This window comes from Ictidomys tridecemlineatus, chromosome 1 (assembly GCF_052094955.1).
Source record: "Ictidomys tridecemlineatus isolate mIctTri1 chromosome 1, mIctTri1.hap1, whole genome shotgun sequence".
NCBI lineage: Eukaryota > Metazoa > Chordata > Mammalia > Rodentia > Sciuridae > Ictidomys > Ictidomys tridecemlineatus.
In genome coordinates, this window is record NC_135477.1 from 54,968,159 (window position 1) to 54,982,317 (window position 14,159).

Consider the following 14,159-nt stretch of genomic DNA (forward strand, 5'->3'; position numbering starts at 1 on the left):
TTGTCGCTTAACATCATTTAATTTAAAACATTTAAAGATGATGAATCCCTGGATCTGAATCTCACATCTGCTACTTTCTAGGTTGGGAAAATGATCTAAGCCCTGGTTGTCCATTTATAAAAGGGTAAAAAAATATAACTGAAGTCATGTTATAATGACTAGATATAATAGATTGAAAATCATCAGCATGGTATGTGACCCCTAGTCAGCCAAAAAATGAATTGTTATTATCATTATTGATCCTTACCCCTCAGATACCTATCTTCTGGAAAAATTCACATTTGAAATACTATCAGCATAGTATAATGCCACTATTGGGAGAATGGCCAACTAAGAAGGCAATTTTAGATTCCTGTCATTGATATTTTCTTACTTGAAATCATTTCCTTTTCCATAATTTAAATCATCTTTCCTGAGAAAGTAGCCTTAGCATTTTTTTCTCATAAAATAATTGGTAGTAAGAAACAAACCAGGAATAACTATCAAAATTATGCAACATTGATAGTCTCAGAAATACTTTTAGACATAAAATCTTAATTAAAATGCAAAGTGACACCAAGCACAGTAGTTTACACCTGTAACGCCTGGTTCTTGAGGGGCTGAGGCAGGAGGAGCTAAGGTTCAAGGCCAGCTTCAGCAACTAAATAAGACCTATCTCAAAATTAAAAATCAAGAAATGGATGGACAGACAGACAGACAGACAGACAGACAGATAGGACTGGGGATGCAGATCAATGGTATAGCACACCTGAGTTCAATTCCCAGTACCAAAAAGAAAAAAAATGCAAATGACATAATAAAATGAGAAGAAACCATTGTATTTATTATTGATTAATAAGCTGTAAAATGTAGCAAATTATTCATGATAAAGTTTTAAGAATAATGTGTCTAAAAGCTCATCTCAATACTCTTCACCTTTCTTTCTGAAGACATCAATATGGACAAATGAAAACTTTTTAAAGCTTTAATATACAGTTTTATGAGTGTACTTGAGGATTTTTAAGAGTTGGGTAATAATAGGGAGAATATTTTCAAGGGAAAATGAATATTATAAGAAGTGCTTCCAGAATACCAAATTTGAACTAGAATAGTAAAGAAGAATATGTCATATATATAAAGAAATTCAGGTTTCTTTTTTTTTTCCTGCTGAAGAACATTTTTAAGTTCTTTAGGTTATTAATACAAATGTACCTCATTCAGAATGGATATTAATAAACAATTTGAATCTCAGGTTTCTTTGAAATGTTTCAAAGATATTTTTGTCCCAAAACGATAATAGGAAGTAGAATTTCCTATCAAGTTTAGGGTTTAAAATAAATGGCTGTTTTCCTACTGTGAAGAACATCAGTTCCTTATGAGACACAATTTATTCACCATATACATAGAAAATTGATAGCAGGAGCATTTCTATTTGTCATGTTCACAGTTGCCAGCTTTTAAACTTTTTAATTTCTTGCTGTTACTTTGCAATCAAATTTAGTGTTGTGGCTTTGAAATAAATGATAGGTCACATCTAGTTAGTTGGATTTTGACATTGTTTTCCTAGAGTCAAGAGGTAGCTGAAGTTCCTGAGGTCTTAAAAATAGTTCTGAAACAGAAGCTTACACCCTAGGGGCATGATTATCTTTGTGAGCATGCAATTGTATTTTCAACACAATTAGCTGCCTAACTGTGTGACTAAACTTTTCTATGTATTTGCACATATAAGTAATTATGACAGAATTAAAATCTGAAGAGCTCTCTGTCTACTTTGTTTTCCCTTGGGGAAAGAAATAAAAACATGTGTTGAAAATAATTCTATTCTGTAAACTGAGTCATTGTATGAACTATGTATGAACATTATATAAAAATAATATTCTTTGATTTGTCCCCTCACCCTGAAAATAAAGAGAAATAGTAGAAACTATTTGTACTATTATGAATGAACATGAACTTGGAACAATCTGCTAGCACCATTCTAGTCAGATCTCTTCTCCCCTCCACCCACACATGAACTTAGAGTATATTAATATAAATTTACAAATAATATTTATTAATTTATTATACAATAATAACCACTTCAGGTTTTTTTCTACTCTTCACCAAACTGTTTTCCTAGTTTCAGCAATATTTTATTTACATAAACTTCTTATACTACTTGTAGTTTACTGTGAATTTAACTCTGAACAGAACATTTTGTACATTACTGGGTATACTCTTAACATCTGAATTTTCCCTTCATACTGATCTTATAGATGGAGCTCAAGTTGTAAGGCATTTACAAGTACCACCTGAGTCAAATGTCAAGCTAGCATCGTCTGCCTTATGTAAACTTCTATTGGTTATTTAGATGAAGAATGTGCATAAGTTAAATGATGAGTATATTTGTAAGAAAAAAAGTAAGAGTAGCAGGTATCTATCTGTGCCATTTGAAATATTCTTTAAATGTCAAAAGGGTATTTTAAATGCTTTTTATTAAAGGGTAAAGTATCTTTAATTACAATGTGGTTGTTCACATCCTGGGATTACATTTTATATTACAAAACTACTCTACATTTGTATTATTTGCACTGAGCTTGTTCATTTTATAAAATTCTGATTTAGTTCTCCAAAGTTTTAAGTCAATTAATTTAAACAATGCAGGCATTTAAAATTGAGTGATCACTTTTTTCAACCATTTTATAAGGGTGGTTCTTTTCATGCATGGTTAAGTGCAAATTTGGCTGTTAAATCCTTCTGCTCCAATGCAATAAGCATTTTAATTTAGCAATCTGAAAATCTTCAATAATAGACATTGCCTTGCCCTTTTGTTCTCCCAGCTTAACCATGTGGTTTTAATTTTTAAAAATTAACTTAAAACTATCTCAAATAGATGATTTTCAATCTTAGATTTAATGATCTCTAGAACAGGGCCCTATTTGAACCCCTTGGTAGTTCTTGTGGTTATACAACCTCAGAGCCAAGAAGTTACTCCTTATGACTTGGTCAGAGCTAACCTTTTTGCATTTAGATTCGTTTATTGTAGAGATACAGGACAGATGAAAGACATCCTCTGAATAATCCCTCATTGTCTTCACTGAAAGACAACAATATAATAGCTGCAAACATTTAAATATCCTCTTATTCTTTTCTCCTATTTTCTATCTTTTGAAATGACAGAAACATTTCTATTATTTAAAATTTTGCATATAGAAGATGTTCAGAAAATGTTTGTTTCCCTGTTATTTAAAGTACAGGAAAAAATTCTGTGAATACTGAACATAAACAAAGATGTACATAACTGAGGGACTACAGTCATTCCTGATTATTATTAGTGTATTCCTATTCCTGCCTTGCATATACCTATTCCTATTTCCCAAAAGAATCAAGGGAATTTTCTCTGTATAGGTTTCTCATACAGTGCCCTGCAAAACCAGCTACTTCACTGTCTCAAATTTGAGCTCCCTCCACAGGTGAGCAAGTCTGCTGCCTCCATTTGGGTATGTATTTCCTGTAATTTAACCTGGAAAATATCACCAATGTTTGGATGTAAAATTATTATAACTCTGTATTTCTAACTTAATTAGAAAATATTTTGGAAAAATAGAATTACTGCCATGACTCTGGTGTTTAAATGGGTTAGATAATGGTTGTACTAGGTTCTACTTTCGTTCCTTTGAAACATCCATAACTGGTTTAAAAAGGATGATAAACTAGTTAATGAAAACTGATGTATCAGGTTAATTGATCATTTCTTAGAGCATCTTATCACAATGGACAATCAGGTGGCATATTAATGTAAGTCATAAGCCCAACACTTTATGATTAGGTATATTTGATTTGAATTTATAGAATAAGACATTAACTGTGGAAATTTAATTTATTGAGACATTAATTTGTATATTGTTTTTAAGTTATTTGAAATTATTTTTACCTCTTCTATCATTAAAAGTAAAAGTGTGTTTTTTTTTTTTTTTAAAGGAGAATAGTAGTGTGGTCTCTTACCTTAGAGGTTTTTGTGCTTCAGTTTTAAAGCAGAAGTTATCAGGTAACTACAAGCCAACTTATTCCTGTGTCCTGAGAGAAATGTGCCACTAACATAGACTGAACACATTTGTGTTTTTCCACAGAGTTACAATAAATTCATGCTGTACCACATTCGTTGGTTACAATTCACTAAGTACTCATGACTCACCTGCTAATCATAAACTGGACAATCACACGTTCTTTTAATTCCAGTCATAATTACTAACATCTATAACATCTATAATACTTGTCACATATTACACTTTACACAAATATATATATATATATATATATATATATATATATATATATATATATATGCGCTAAGAAGTATCAATCAATGTGGTCACAGATTTCAGAAGGCTTCACTGAGAGCAAAGGCAGAAAGCAGATAGAAATGGAAGTGTTACTGCAGGGGGTCAGATAAGATTAGAACCAGTCCAAGAACTAGTTCAGGCCACAGAGTTGTCAGAATGTAGAACATATTCTAGGACAGGATCTGATGGCAGGCAGTTTTAACATGGGCCATACCAAGTGGGTAGATTGAGCTGAGCTAGAGCCTAGAGATAGAAAATCAAATCTTTCCCACCTGTCCAACTTGGCACTCATTCACTGGATGCTCTGACAGGTTGGTGTATGCCACCACTTCTGGTCTTGGGGTGCTCCTTTTTATATGGGTCTCAGGTGAGGTGTTTACTTCTTTGGTGGTCTCGTGTGTTTTTAAACTAATGGGCCTGGATTTTCTGATATGGAGTAAATATATTCATGCTTCCTTGTGTTACTGATTTAACTTGGTAAGTTTACAGGTGGTCATTATTTATTAGCATGATTAATTTACCAATTTGTTTCTTATGGTTGTGTTGGGCAGATGGAGGTTGTTTACTTGTACAAACAATATGAAGAGTCATTTTACTTAGCACTTGTACTCAAAATGAACGACTCATGGCAAAACTCCTGCTTTCTAAAATGGAGTAATTCTGGTTTGGGTGCAACCTGAAAACTACCATACAACAACTCAGAGGAGGACACAGTTGGCTCTCCACATCCTGGCTTTTGATTGTTGAAGTTTCAGCTCATTTAGGGAAATTAATATAAGTTTTTCTGGTGGGAGTATGCTGGTGCTTGGATTTTAGAAAATGAAGTGACCAGAAACTTTTTAAAGTTCATACCAGACTGGCTATAGGTCCTTGAGTGACTTGAGGTTAAGAAAGCATCTCTACGCTCCCTCACTGTGCTCTGGGCCATGATGCCCTATTGAGATGGAATATTAACTACCAGCATCTGGTCACCATTAAGTCATCATTTTCTAAAAATCCCTTTTCCTCTGGTTGACAATAATGTGGAGCTGGCGAAATGAATCTTCAAGATTCTAGCCCTTCCCAAATTCTTATAACTAGGTATATATTCTGGTAAAATTTTCTCTCCCAGGATTATTTTTCTTTCACTAGTAGTTGTTCTTTGCAACTTTTCATGGAACCTCTTCTCTGGGTTTACAGCTCAGCCAAAGCCTACAGGAAATCTGGATGGAGATTTCTTGGAACTCTTTTTCTACATAGTTCCAGCTTCACTGGTCATTGCCCTACAAATTCCAATTAGTTCATCTCCAACTGAATTTTGATGTTTGTCTCAAAGATAATTGACATGTCCTGCTTGGATTTCCTCTGCCTGTATCCAGGTCTAGAAAATGCCTCCAGACAGAAACCCGGGGCAATTGTAGGATGACCCTAGTTTGTTCCAATCCTCACTCATAATACAGTACTCTGTTTTCCCATTCCTGCAAAGAGCTGTTTCACATTTTTCTTTTTTAGGTTTTCAAGTAGTTTATGACCAGAAGGCTGACCAGTTATTCTCCAGAAGCACAAGAGAGTGATATTTTTAAAACAGTGATCCCTATGCTGAGAGCTCTTCAATGACTTTTTCTAGTCCTTAGGAAAAGATGAAAAATATTTGTGAGACCTGTTCTGGGCCCTATCTACCAGTGAAGCTTCCTCTCAGCCACCATCATTTTCACTCACTATTCGGTTTATTCTGTTTCAGTATTCAAGGTGCTATGCATATTCCTATATCAAAACCTTCAGAACTTGCTGACCCACTGTCAAGTACATCCCCATACTCCTCTTCCTCTATTAAATGTTTCCTTAAGGAATTTCAGTCTAGATGTCACTTCCATAGTGACCTCCAAAATCCTGGAGACTAAATGAAGTTTGCTTATCATATTCTCCTAGAACCTGTGTTATAGGACACTATTTTTTAATGGGTCTCTTACATTTTTAAATATCTTGGGAGAAGAGGCACTACATTTATTCAAGACTATTTTCAAGAATATTTATTTGGCCAACAATTTTGAAAGATATAGACTGTGTCTACTTTAAAACAAAAAAAATATTTTATTGTCTAGTACAATAAAAATGACGTTTCTCTTCAAGACAAAGGACAGATGGGTTTTCTGACAATTATATAGGATTTGGTTTTCCAAGTTCAGGTGTCCTTTCCCACACTTGGATTCACTGTGTTTTTTTGTATCACCTGTCTCTCTTTGTGCTGTCTTGTGAGAATTGGAGCAAAGTAAAAATGCTGACACTTTGGCTACTGCCATTGCCGTGAGCAATAATCTGAACCAAGATTCTCTTGTCTTCTGGTAACATTCATGAAATTGCTCAGGCTAACTTGTTAGGCTTCAACCAGTACAAAACCTCAGATTCTATATTCTAGATTCTATATTTGACATTCTGTATTTCTTCTTCAGAATAATTTTTCTTGATCGGTAAAACATATTATTGCTTTCATGCTTATCTAATGTTAGGTAAACTTCACAGAATTGGGACTCATTTCACCTCTTTTTGTGACTATTTGACCAAATAACCAGTAAACTTGTCAAATGAATAAAATAAGTATAACTGTTTAATATGTTCTCTTTCAGGGTTATTTTGAGGATAAAGTCAGATAATTCTATGAAAGGGCTATGTTAACAATTCGAAGTTCAAAGAGCTCTTATTGGAAGACAATGGGTATCTTTAAAATCTGAGTAGTAAAGTACCATAGTTCAAAGCTTTGTTTTAATAAAATTATGGTAGGTAGTAATGAACATGCTGAGCTAGATTAGTTATCTTGACTGGAGGAGAAAGAAATATTAAAAGGTTCCTATTATATGTATTAATGATAGATAGTGTTTTTACAAACCATAGGAAAGAAATATATTAAGTAAACTTTGAAAATTATAAAGACTGTTCAAGGATATTATAAAGAATTAAAAATAAAGAACTAAATAACTAGGAATTTGTGAACTTTCTCTTTCAAGCAAGCTAATAGTGGTATCCACATAATTATAGGCTTTCAGTTTGTTCCTCTTTATTCCAAGTGTGTATCCTTGAGAGGGATAATATAATCCCTCTTTCTCAGGTGTCCTTGAATTATTCAATAATGGAGCAGAGTCACACATCATAGCCTTGCTATTAAGGCACTTTTCTACTACATAAACATTTTTTCTTTGATTTGGAATAAGAATAAACAAAGCGTATTATTTGGATCTTGTTGGTAGTAATAGAAAGTTAAATTATTACAGAAATTTAAAAGTTTATTGTATCTATAAAGTACTTTGATAATGAAAAATAAAACTTGGAAGTATAAAAATAAAATATTTTGAAATTTAAATTTTGACATATAATTTGTTCCATCAAAGAGGACTCATTGTTAGATTTCAGGACCATTATATGTGACTAATTATTTAGTAAAAATAAACACTATACAGAAATAATAAGTAGAATTGGTGATAACTTCAATATTTTAAAGCAAGCTATATGCTTGGGACTCATTTCACCTCTTTTTGTGACTATTTGACCAAATAACCAGTAAAATCTGGTTTTTCATTCTGACTTGACCAATATTTCACTTCAATTATGCTAACTTATTTTTAAAAGATTTCCACCAAAGCCAACCATCTTTATCCTCCAACCTTTATACATCAGTAGTTTTCTAAGATATTAATTTGCTTTTAATTATATTATTATTTTCATTTATTAACCTAGTAGAATGGACAAAATATTCCAGAAGAAACATGATTTTTCAAAATTATCTTTTGCAGAATGTTCTTCTAACATGTAATTACTAAATTTCATGCCTAAAATTTATTTTAATCTCTAATTAATTATGATCTAACAAAATTAAAAATCATTTGTCACTTGAGTAGAGTGCAGAATTTGGCCACCATGTAAAATGACCCCAAGCAGCATTATTTGTGTCCTGTTCTTTGAGAATGAGGCCCCCTTAAAGCAATACACAGCATCTCCTGGTTTTCTAGGATGGGTCTTAGTCTGGAAGGTAAAGTCATTACATAAGGACAAAGAGTTACTTAATTGAATTGTAAGTATCAAAGCAATAAGTAGTATAAACATTTTCAAATGCCAAAAAGAAGATCTTCATAAGAGCATATTTATTTGCACAAAAGGGTATTTTTTAGTCACCTTAAACATACCAGTCTTTTCCTCCTTCATCCACATTTGACAATATTTTCCCTTTTCTATTGTGTTGCAACAAATATCTTTAAATTGTAAGTATTTTTACAGGTATATTAGAAAACATGTAATAGTTTATGTAAAAGGAAAATATGATTTTTGATATCAGAAATAAAATATATGTATATATATTTTATTTTATATATATATATATATATATATATATATATATATATATATATATATATATATATAAAATTCCACCACAAACATATTTTGTGAACATTCTAGCATGAAACTTCTGTGAGCCAGGATGGAATTTTGATATTTCATCGTTGCACCTTGATGATAAAACTAATTTTTCCAAGCATATAGATTTGTGGATTGTATACATCAGAATCATTTAATCAAATAACTAGGAATGGAGACTGCTAAATGCATTGTAATAAGCTCCAAAGAGTGTTCATATGTTATATTAAAACTTGACAACAATTCAAACCGGGTGATTACTTCTATCTAAGCAAGAAAATACTCCTGAAGAAGGTGATATTCTATTGAAGACTAGAAAGACCTGTTACTACACAAAGGCTTGATGTGCTCTCTATACAGCAAGAACAAATTACCCAAGAGGCAAGGTAGTAATAGAGAAAGAACTTTATTATGATAAAGTAGCTAGTAGGAAAATGTCAGGGATTTTTTTCCTATGGGACTATCTTGGCAGGAAGCTGATTTAGGAGATAGGTAATCCACCATTTTGTTGGTGCCTTCTCACAGGTGGAGATTTGTGGCCAAATGATGGATGTCTTATTTTAATTAACTAGTCATGAGATATATCCAGTTCTTCAAACCTCAAGAACAAATATAATTATTTACTTGGCTGTTATATTGTCAATGATTAGTTTGCCCAATGCAAACTAGACTAGAGGGGACAGCTGCCCTGAGGCCCTCTAGCTGATCACCAAACTCATGGTAATAAGAAAAAACATTCCTCAATTATTGTAAAGGAAAGGGTCATGTGGAATTAAATAGGAATTCAGCCAGTAGAATTTGTCTCCGTGCTGAGCTTCAGACTTAGAAACATGAAAATAAAATTTCACATAAAAGATGTTGGGAAGAGACTCAGATCTAGGAAACAGATTTGAGATCCCAGCAGGTAGAAGATGCAAAATGCAGTTAGGATAATAGACGCCTTTTGTTCAGAGGTGGCAACAGCCTCCAGGCTCTGGCTTCAACTTCAGACCTCATCCATTGTTATTTAGCTCCAGTTTCATTTAGTCCAGTCAATTCCATTTTGTCCTTTAACCATTTCCATAGACCTCTTTTATATCCAGGCCAGACAAAAAAGGCACATTGCCAACAGGTTATATCAGTAGGCAGCAGCTCAGAAGCGAATATTTTATGACCTTGAGTATGTATGTTTCTGACTTTGACTATATATTGACCATAAACATAGCCAGTTCATGGCCTTGGTTACATACTGTAAATGTAAGATAGCCTGGCAGAATACCGAGCAAGAGTGCCTAACTATAGCCAGTTTGGCCTGCCCCAAGAAAATGTATAAAATAAGTAATGGCATGGATGAAGAAAAAGCATGTGGCATTCAAATAGCAGAAGGGATGCTCAAAGTGCACATAAATCTTGGACGAATTAGGTTGAAATGAAAGAAGATTATAATAATTGGTCTTTATTGATCACAATGGAGGAATACACAAAGAAAGAAAAGAGGTGAACTGGTTCCCACCACACTTAGGTGAAGAGATTGTTATTGGCTTCTGGGAATATAAAGTGTGTGTTATATTTAAGAGAAAACCTCACGGATGCAAGTGCGCAGAACACATATACCACCCAGCAACTACACCTGCAAATGACTTTGCTCAGCTGATTCCACTAACTATTCATAGGTAGTGTAGTTGATCCAAGAACAGAGGACTAGATAAATCCCTGATATCCTGTTGGCTTAGCTGCAAAAGGAGTTTCATGGGTACAAGAAATAAGGGCCTCCATGAGGAAGGACTGCCTGCAGGTGAGTTTAAAACTTACCAAGGGATGTTACCAGCAACTTTCCATCTCTCTCACATTTCTCTTAGACCTTGGTCCATGTACTTGCTAACATGTACCTATTCAATGAATAAAAAACTTTATGAAATAGAAGAATATATTAGTGAAATTGATTTAATACCACTCATTGATTGTTTGATTAAAATTTTGGGGAATTTTGGAGATCATTTTTATAACCTTGATAGAAAATTCAAATGTCCTTTTCTACAAAACACCTTACCAATAAATCACTATGCATTCCATAACTGTTCATGTCATGACATTAAGCCACACAAATTTGATAAATTAAAAATGAATTTAACAATACTTACAAGTATTTCTACAAAAAGCTGTGTGCTGAATAACCCCAGATAAACCAGGGATTAAAAAGAAAAGGCAAAACTTGACTAAGCATAGATTTAGTTCTGAATAAGTTATTCAGAAGCATGTGTTGGACATCAGATATTGATCTGTTAAGTACTTTTAGAAACATAATCTTTTCTCTTTATTTTAATGTATTTAATATAGCTTTTCCATAGATGAAATTTAGTGTTCAAATTTTTTGTCAATCTAAGTATTAATATTGATAATTAATTAAGTTTAATTTGTGTAAAAACACAAATATGATAACTAAAAGAAATTCTGTTATGAGTGTAATGCAACATTGAACTGATCTGCTTTGGAGGCAATATATATTTTATAAATTTTTATAACTACTTTTAAGATCATTTTAAAGATCATTAGTCCTTCTGTTACTAAATTATGTTTAAGCAAAAGTTTTATCTAATTACCTTTATTCTATAGTCACAAGTTCATAAGAAAACTTTCCAGGTTTTAGCAATCCATATAACAAGGTAAATTTGTATTAGCTCTTTCTAAAATACTTCCAATGACTAGATAATTGAAACCTGAATTGAGTATTTGAAGTTAAGTAAGTTGTGATGTTAAGATAAAACAGTGACTGACATTAAAAATCTTTTCAAAGAGTAGCTGAAGAATATCATTTATAACTAAAACATTTAGCCAATGTTTTAAATATCTATCATATTGAGAGCATGGGCTTCAGCTTTTCAGTACTTACAAGAATAAATTTATAATCTTTGTTTTGAGGATAAACTATTATGGAATAAATTCTCTATAGCTCAGATTCTTAAGGGGAAATTTTTAACATGTTGCCTTTACCAGTCTTGCCCTTCTCTATAGCATATGGCCTGAGAAATAAACAAGTTAATAACAAGCTTTGTGGTAAAATATGAACTATAAAGAATTTGCAAGTATGTGTAAACACAGATCAAATCATTGTCACCATTCAGACTACAACACTCAAGTTCGCACACATGAGAAAAAGAAAGAACCAACCCACTTAGCTCTGGGTTGGTTCAAACACAGAATCTTTAATATTTGTAACTAAATTCTTTGAAAGTTTCTTTATTCATAAAACGGGGATAAGATCTCCATTGCTTGGTGTAATGGTTAATTTGAATTATCAACTTGATTGGATTAAGAGATGCCAATGATTAAGAAACTTATGGGTGTGTCAATGAGGGTATGTCTATGAATGACTAGCATGTGAGACAGCCAACTGAAATGAAGATTGTCCCTAAGCATCGGAAATACAGTCCAATAAGTTGATGACTTGGATGTAATGAAAGTTGGAAGAACAAAGAGACAGCAGCAGATGCAAACTTGATTCTTCTTGAAGGGCTTCTCGATTGCTGCTGTGATCATCTGAGAATATTGGCCTCTTGCTTCTTCACTCTTCCAAAGCAGACACTGCCAGTGATTTCCCAGAAACCTTCCATCTTTGACCAAGGTGGCACCATTGATCCCTATTGTTCTGGGGCTTCAGTCTCTTGAACTGTTAAACTACTGATTCTTCCAGCTCTCCAGCCTGTATACGGCCATTGTGGACTACCTAACTTCTGGTAGTGTAAGCCAACCTTTTTTATAATTATACTTCCTGTTGATTCTGTTCCTCTATAGAACCCTGACTAATACACATGGTTGTTGTAGAGATTAGAGGTAGGATATAAAACCCTATACAACCCTGCACCATTTGTTATGCCTATAAAAATAATAGCTACCTAGTTATAATTATTAACAATGAGGTAGAACTAGAATAGAAGGTACATTCTTTAAATAATTACCAGAGATTGTGATGTTAGAATTGGGATTCCTGCTGGGTGTGGTGGCCCACATCTGTAAACCCAGCAGCTGGAGAAGCTGAGACAGGAAAATCTTGGGTTCAAGATCCTCAGTGAGACACTGTCTCTAAATAAAATATAAAATAAGACTGGGGATGTGGCTCACTTATCCAGTGTCCCTGAGTTCAATCCCCAGTTCCCACTCCCCACAGAAAAGAAAGAATTGAGATTCCTGAAAGAGTAAGCCAGCATTTAAAACACCTGTAGGTAAGGAGGGATATTACTTTTATCTAATGAAGAAGAACATGGAGCAATAAACTATCTTCAGTAAGAATTATCAGTACATCATTATAGTGTACTATCACCCTTGAAAAATTGTACCTTTTCCTCAATGCTTTCCATATCCTCTTGGAGCTGAAAGTATAGTCCATCAAAAACTAAAACACACTGCCCCACACATCCATATACCCACACTAGTCATCATAGTTGTTTTCCATGGAACTGTCACCATTTTTTCACTTAAAGGACCCTTTTATGTATAAAAATTAATTATTATGGAGATTTTACTCCTTATCAGGACACTGGACCCTAATTGTTCTACTCAATCAATAAAGTCTAAATTTTTATGAGATAGTGAAGCTCAAAGAGATGACCAACTTATACAAAATTCTGTATTCTAAGTGAAAGAAATGGACACCTTATTCAAAGTTATATTTCCTGTGCTATTATTCAAAAATTTACCTTTGAGGATAAGGAAGGAGGAGAAACAGTATCAGATAATGATAAGGAAGTGGTGGTCAATGAGAGGTAAACTCACAGATTTTTCCCACACATGACATTTTAAAATTTTTAAATTAATTTTTATTCCTTAGAATTAGATTTTGCATAAAAATTTATTTTCTATCCTTTCTGAAACAAGAGTCAGCAATATTAGGCCCTATTCCACCATTACATCATCACTTAGATAGAGCTGAGGTGGAGCTGCCCTATTTATATAGGACATATACTCTCCTGTGCTCACTTGCTCTCCCTGTGCTAGCTTTAATTATGCTAACTCCATGGCCCCAAGGGGAGAACATATGAGCTATGATTAAACAGAGGCCCTCGAAGAGATGTTTCCTATGAGTTGTAGAAGCCAAGTAGCCTGCAGAGACTGATACCCCATGCATGTACGTGGGGGTGTGTTTACTTTTGCTTCAACTACCCTTTGGACCTGACGTTTCTGAAATATGGAGGATGAAGAAGTTTGTGTGAGTCTCACATGAATTAAAGAGAAGAAATCTGAGGATTTCTTGTTTTACCAAATCACAAATTTTACACAAAGGAAATATTTGATTATTCATTATTTTGCTGGCATGTATTTGCTTTCTTGTAGTGCCTAGATAATGGAAGAAATTAATATGTAATTGCTGAGTTGTATGCCAAGCTCTGAATCAGGCTTTTGTTTTATGTACACATCCATTCAACTATATATTAAATTCTTCATATCAATATTATGCCATTTTCTGTAGATATAGATCAAAACTTGAGACAAAAATAATAT

The 14,159-nt window shown here is 33.3% G+C and overlaps 1 protein-coding gene and 1 long non-coding RNA gene across 2 annotated transcripts in view; one reads left to right on the plus strand and one right to left on the minus strand.

Moving 5' to 3' along the window:
• Positions 1–4,071, minus strand: part of LOC144375918 (uncharacterized) — a 90,842-nt gene extending 86,771 nt beyond the window's left edge. Inside the window, exon 1 of the long non-coding RNA XR_013435773.1 lies at positions 3,964–4,071. This is a non-coding gene — a long non-coding RNA (uncharacterized LOC144375918). The remainder of the gene's footprint in view (positions 1–3,963) is intronic.
• The window catches only part of Ctnna3 (catenin alpha 3), a 1,639,810-nt gene that overhangs the window by 1,265,746 nt on the left and 359,905 nt on the right, over positions 1–14,159 (plus strand). The window lies entirely within an intron of this gene.